The following is a 6,732-nucleotide window of genomic DNA, read 5'->3' on the forward strand; positions in this document are numbered from 1 at the left end:
CACTGGGGTGCTGGCAGGGGAGAACTTCCCCAGGCCTGAGGGTGATGAACAGGGCTTGGCCTGTCTCTGGTCACTTTCATGGGTCCCATTGGGGCTGTCACTTGCTGGATCCCCAGGGAGAGCCACAGGGCAGCGATGGAGGGAAGAGCAGCGTGTGGGGTAAACCAGGTCTAGCCTTCCCTTCCCCGCTCTGTGGGAGGAAACTGCAGAGGTAGACCAGAACTCCCACTGGGGCTTGTCCGCCTGCCCACTGCCAGCCAGGAGCAGGGCTACACCAAGAACGGCCTTCTGGCTCCAGGCAGGAGGAAGGTGTTCAGCCCCGCTGTCCGGCAACATTTGCAGACGTCTGTAGTTGTTTCAGGTAGGAGTGGAGGGTGCTACGGGCTACCGGCATCCAGGAGGCTGGGATACCACCTAACATCCGCAAGGCACAGGACAGCCTCTGCAACAGAGATTTCTTGGGCTCACGACGTCACCAGTGCCCAGGCTGAGAACCCCGCCCCGGGCCCTCCTCCCTCCTCATCTTCCCTTCAGTTGTCCCACTCTCTGCCTGGAATGCCTGGCTCTCCCCCGTCAGCTTCTGAAACCCCTTCATGGCCGAGACTGGCTGCCATCCTCTAGCTGTGTGACATTAGGCAAGTGGTTTGAATTCTTTGAGTCAGAATCTCCACCTTGTTAAAAAAAAAAAAAAAAAAAAAAAAAAGGTGCCTCCTGCACAGTCAGCACGGTGAGGAGGAGACACAGGGATGCCCAGGGAAAGCCTAGCTCTGTGCTTGGCTTCTAGGCGCTCCCAGTTCCCAGAGCAGCTGCCATTATATTTTCTGCTTCCGCCTTCCCCTGGACCACTGTGAGTTATTTGTGAGTCTTTGGACTCCCGTACCCATGACATACTCTGCAGTGATCCGGGCTGACCCCTGTGAACTGTGGGCCCTGACCAAGCAGAGGCCACATCTTCATGGCTCAGTGGCTTGTCCAGGGCTATGGAGGGGGCGGGTGCTGGCCCCTAGGCCATAAGGAACACAGAGAGCCCGGGAGCGGGGGAAATGGGGGGGGGGAGGGTTAGGCAGAGTTTGAGCTGTAATCAGGCAAAGGGTGGGTGTGGGATTCCCCTTGACCCTAGGACTCTGTGGCTTCACCCTACACGTTGGGGAGGCAAATTTGTCCTACAGACATCAGAGACTTCCCATGACGGCCCCACAGGACTTATCTCCAAACTTCTTGTTTACAAATCTTCAAGACCTACAGAAAAGTTACAAGGATAGTATCATGCAGGCACCTGAGTGGCTCAGTTGGTTAAGGGTCTGCTTCGACTGGAGTCATGATTGCAGAGTCCTGGGATCGAGTACCGTGTCAGGCTCTCTGCTCAGCACGGAGTCAGCTTCTCCCTCTCCTTCTGCCCCTTCTCCTACTTGTGCTTGTGCGCTTGGTCTCTCTCTCACAAAAATAAATAATAAAATCTTTTTTAAAAAAAAAGTATAGTACATGTGCACCTGGGGGGCTCAGTCATTGGGCATCTGCCTTCGGCTCAGGTCATGGTCCTGGGGTCCTGGGAATGAGCCCCGCATCAGGTTCCCTGCTCAGCAGAAAGCCTGCTTCTCCCTCTCCCAGTCCTCCTGCTTGTGTTCCCTCTCTCACGGTCTCTGTCAAATAAATAAATAAAATTTAAAAAAAAGAACAGTACAACACATGTGCATACACCCTTCACTTGGATTTGTCATGCTTGCTTTTTCTTTCTGTGTATCTCTCTCTCTCTCTCTCTCTCTCACACACACACACACTTGAGAGTTGTAGACAGGACATTCCACCTCTAAAACGCTTCCCCAGGCACGCTCTAAGAACTAGAACCTTCTCCTAGACAACCACCTTGCCACGATCATCCTCACAAACCTCAGCACTGCTGAGTCCCCTAGCTAGCATATGGTTCTTTTTTAGCTTTCCCCAGTTGCTCCAAGAGTGTTCTTTCTTATACAGAGCTTTTTGTTTTGATCCAGGAGCCAATCGCAGATCAGTCAAAGCACTGCGGGCACTTGTCATGTCTTTCTAACCTAGCTCCCCTTCTGTGGCATCTGAGACGTGTACTTTTTTTTTTTTTTTTTTTTTAAAGCCTCCAGGCCAGTTATCTTACAGGCTGTCCCTCAGTTTGGGTTTCCCACTGCTTCTGCATGACTGAATTCAGGGCAAGGGATTTTGGCAGGAAGAGCATGGACAGGAAGCTATGTCCTTTTCAGAGCAACCCACCAACCAGGCAGAGCAAATAAGATGGCCCGTTCCCCACTACGGTCACCTTACTTTGGATCCCACAGGTTGTCACAGAGGAGGGAACTTTGTGGAGAGCCCCGCATCCTCTCCCCGCCCCACCAGGCTGGCCTGGCTGTACTGGAGAGCTCCCCGTGGGTGTGGCTCTGAGGGAATGAAGGGGACGGTGTGTGTCCAGGACTGCTTCCCAGGGCCCCAAACCCTGCTCCCAGCCCTGCAGTTCTGGGGAGGGCGTGGGGATCCCTCTCCAGGGCCCTTACCTTCTGCAGACTTTTCAAAGAGCACTGGAGGAGAATGCCATTACCCAGCATCATAGAAGCCTCCCTTAATTGTATTTATGACATTGCATCATTTACGAGGGACTTTCCCATTCATTTCCAGTTGCAAACGAGAGCTACTGTTTCCTCCAGCAATTGCCATCCAGCCCTCCTAACCGCCCTGAGAGGTGGATGATACTGTTGCACCATGATGTGGATGTGAGGATGGAGTCACAAAGCGGTTAAGTGGCTTGCCCAAGTTCACCCAGCTCGGAGGTGACCAGACTCAGGGCACGCAAGCCCTGGCCCCTTTGAACCTTGGCCAAGGTGTTAAGCATCAGGCTGCTGTTCTCCTTTGAGCATCAGAGCAGACTGAAGTGGTGAGCAGGCAGCACCTACCCATTTGCAGATGGAGGAAATAAGGCCCAGAGAGGTTGTGCGTACCAGCAACTTGACGGCACCGGGACCGACTCAAGAACTTGTGAGTCCTGGCCTAGCGCCCTTGCCACAACCTCAGGCTGCTTGTGGGAGCCAGGCCACAGATGCCAAGGGCACTGATGGTGATCCGTCCTGAGGGACAGGCGCGGAGAAGAGCAATGGCAGTGACTGTCCCTGCACAGCTCCCTCGGCACGGTCACCATGCCTGGACCAGGGAGACCCTGCCGCAAAGCAGGACAATCTGAATCACCCCTGGCCCAAACCACGTGGCCACTGCCTCTCCCACCTCTAGCCTGCCAGCCACCGTCACTGCCACACCCTGCCTCTCCAGCTGGGGAAGGAACCATTCCAACTCGTCACCCCTGCCTGTCATTCCCATTTGTCAAGTCACCCACATTTTAGGAGGAAGTGGCTAGCTCCTCTGGCAAATCCCGGCCCGGCCTGACAGACCTGAGCAGCCAGTTTCTGAACCCTGGTCTCAGAGGACAAGCCCAGAATTCCAGGCTGCTGGTGGACAGAGGAAGTACCAGGCCAGGATGGGGAGGTGACCTGGAATCATCAGTTTGGGGGGGTGGCAGATGAGACAAGAAAAGCCAGAGGGCAGAGAAGGAAAGGTCTACCTCCTACCTGCTCTACAAATCCTAGATTGGTTCTACTCCGCGAAGCCCACCCTGATCACCACAGTGCCCACCAAGCACTCCCCGACTACCTGGGAAAGTCTTCCTTTCTGCTTTAACCACCAGGGCCAGTCACTTGGGCCTCCTCCTGTGTAGTATGAACTAGGGGGACATCTCTGTGAGGCTCTGTGGGCTGAACACTGAGCTGTGCATGTGGCAGGTGCTCTGGACACACTTTGATTACTAGAAACTGAAAGAGTTTGTTCATTCATTCAAAAAGTCATTAAGAGGGGCGCCTGGGTGGCTCAGTGGGTTAAGCCGCTGCCTTCGGCTCAGGTCATGATCTCAGGGTCCTGGGATCGAGCCCCGCATCGGGCTCTCTGCTCAGCAGGGAGCCTGCTTCCTCCTCTCTCTCTCTGCCTGCCTCTCTGCCTGCTTGTGATCTCTCTGTCAAATAAATAAATAAAATCTTAAGAAAAAAAAAAGTCATTAAGAGCAACCGTCTTGAGTTAGGCTCTCTTCTAGAGGCTTGGCCTGGGGGCTGGCATTCTGGTAGAAGGCAACAGCCCACAGACAGACAAAGGAGCAGATCACATGAGGCCAGGGCTGGGAAGAGAGCTGAATGCATGAATGCATGCATGGAGACCGGGGACAGGAGAAAGTGGGCAGAGGGTCCAGGGGAGAGAGCTCCCATCTTCCCGCCCCAGCTCCAGCCCTGCAGCACGCATCACGATGGGAGCACAGACACTCTGCAGAGAACCAGCCTCTTCGGAAGTGGGGCGACCTGCTGGTCTGGCCTTGCTTTGGTAGCTGAGAGAAAATATTCTGGGAGGAGACATTTTCTTCTAGGTTGCTGGGAGCAGGGGTCATTTTTTCCCCCAGAAGCACCAGAAATAAAACAGGGGGGGACAGGGGGACTGGGAGCTCAGTCCGCCACAAAGACCAAGGGCAGCTGATGAAGGGAACAGCTGCTCTGGGACATTCAGGAAAGTACGGAAGCATCTAAGTGCTGCTGAGGGTGCCAGGCCCCAAAGTCAGGGGTGAGGCGGGACTAGAGCCAGCAGAAAAATCTTTTTTTAAAAAAGATATTATCTATTTGGAAGAGAGAGAGAGAGTGCGCACACATGAGCACGGGGAGGGGCAGAGGCAGAGGGAGAAGCAGATTCTCCACTGAGCAGGGAGCCCAATGTGGGCCTCCAATCCAGGACCCCAGGATCATGACCTGAGCTGAAGGCAGATCCGTAACCAACTGAACTCCCCAGGTGTCCCAAATCTTCTCTTTCTTTTTCTATCTTCCTGCCTCCCTTTCTCCCTTCCTGCCTCCCTCCGTCCCTCCATCTCTCCACACCCCCAGCCCCCCTCTCCTGAAGTGACCTTCCCACTCCCAGCCCCATCTTGTCCACTTTCCACGTCCTTTTCCTGCATGGCACTCATCACCCTCACACATACCGTATAGTTCTCTATCCTGCTTCCTTTTGTCACCCCCCCCACCCCGCAACAATTTCCATGGGGACAGAGATTTACCTCCCAGCACCTAGAACAGTGACTGGGACACAGGTGCTCAAAGAATATTATTCTCCACTTCCTCCTTCTCACTCTGCATGCATGCCGTGCTGTGGGCAGGGGAGAGAGTTAGACATAAGACACATTCTTCTCTGAAAGGGGCTCATGGCCCCCTGGGGAATGGATGACTCCAGAAGCCCTTGGGTTCCCACGGAACACATCATCACCAGACTTCAATCCCAGCCCTTGCCTCCCGCCCTCCACTCTCCCTTGGCTGTGCATGTAGAGGTCTCTCTCTGCAATGGTGGGTACACCTACCTGAAACCAAACCTTCCTTCTGCCCTGCCCAGAGGGGGCCAGCAGCACGGTGCAATGAGATAGGACAGCCCTGAGTTGGAATCTCAACTCAGTTTCATCTGTAGGATGGAGATCCATTGTCCACGCTGCAAGGGTTCCACGGAGAAGCAGAACATGTCTCAAAGGTTTGGCCACGGCAAATATGTAATAAATGGCCCCTCTTGCTGGTATCGCTTCTGCATGTCTGGCTGGGTCTTGAAGCCGGCTGCTTTTCCTGCTAAGGGAATGGTGCCCACATGAATACGGCAGGGCTACATTTGAGTTCCCAGCACCCTGATCAGGGGCTCATTCCTGCCTTTTACATATCTGGGATTCAAACTGGCAATGGTTTTCTGTAATCCAGCATCGGTGAGGGTGCATTTGTACCACACGACTCAGGAGGAACACACTTCGGGGGACTTTTTGCAGCGTGTATCAAAGTGATTCAGCCTCTGGGAACTCACGGAAACCCATACAAAGACCTATTACCCGGATGTTCACAACAGTGCTATTTACTACACCAGACAAACCCAAAGCAGCCCCATCACCTAACACTAGGGGTTTGGCTAGATAAGGCAGGGTATGTCCTGCCATTTAAAATGCTGTAGTAAACGTGCATTCGAAAGTGATCATGGTCTGTCTGTGTCCTGGTCATTGATAGTGCAGGGAGAGGAGTTGCTGAAAGCGCTTCCCCGTGTTTGGAGGGTCCCTTCCTGTCCCTTCCAAACTCTGGAGCTTTCCCACACTTCCTTCTCCTCCCCACCTTTTAGGTGCCTCTGGGCACCTGCTTATGACATGTCTTATGGTGTCCTATGGAGTGCTCTCTGTGCCTGGCTCAGGATGGTTTCTGTTTCTGTGAGGTTTTATAAAGGGAGCACGAGCGTGGGTCCTGCCTCAATGCATGTCTGAGTAGGTTGTGGGAACCACTGCTGTGGTCTTCTGACTCTGGTCTCTAACTTCCGCAGCCACGTGTTGCTTTCTGCCTGTGTTTGAAAGGATAACAGGCTACCTGTGTCCTGGTCACTGGTAATGCAGGCACAGGAAAAGTTGCAAGGCTTTCTTTATGTTCAGGGGTTCTAGACTAGGACAGCCCTAGGTAACGGAGCACGAGGTAGATGCAGGGAGGGAGACTTTCAGTGCATTTACCTCCTAAGACCCAGACTCTCTCAGTGTTTTCTTGTTCGTGAGCATAGAGGTTTCCCAGATAGGTAAAGCGGTTCCAAGTGCTTCTTAAAAAAAATAAAAAATTAAAAAAATTAAAAAAAATGCTGTAGTAAACAAGAGTATGTTTACAAACTTTTTTTTTTACAAACTACTAAGTTTGT

General features: G+C 53.1%; 1 non-coding gene across 1 annotated transcript; it reads left to right on the forward strand.

Moving 5' to 3' along the window:
* The first annotated feature begins 6,018 nt into the window (after nt 1-6,018).
* On the forward strand, nt 6,019-6,152 carry LOC125105821 (small nucleolar RNA SNORA71). The gene has a single exon (XR_007129072.1). It is a non-coding gene; the product is annotated as a small nucleolar RNA SNORA71 (small nucleolar RNA).
* Nucleotides 6,153-6,732: the final 580 nt, after the last annotated feature.

The sequence above is a fragment of the Lutra lutra genome, chromosome 7, assembly GCF_902655055.1.
Source record: "Lutra lutra chromosome 7, mLutLut1.2, whole genome shotgun sequence".
NCBI lineage: Eukaryota > Metazoa > Chordata > Mammalia > Carnivora > Mustelidae > Lutra > Lutra lutra.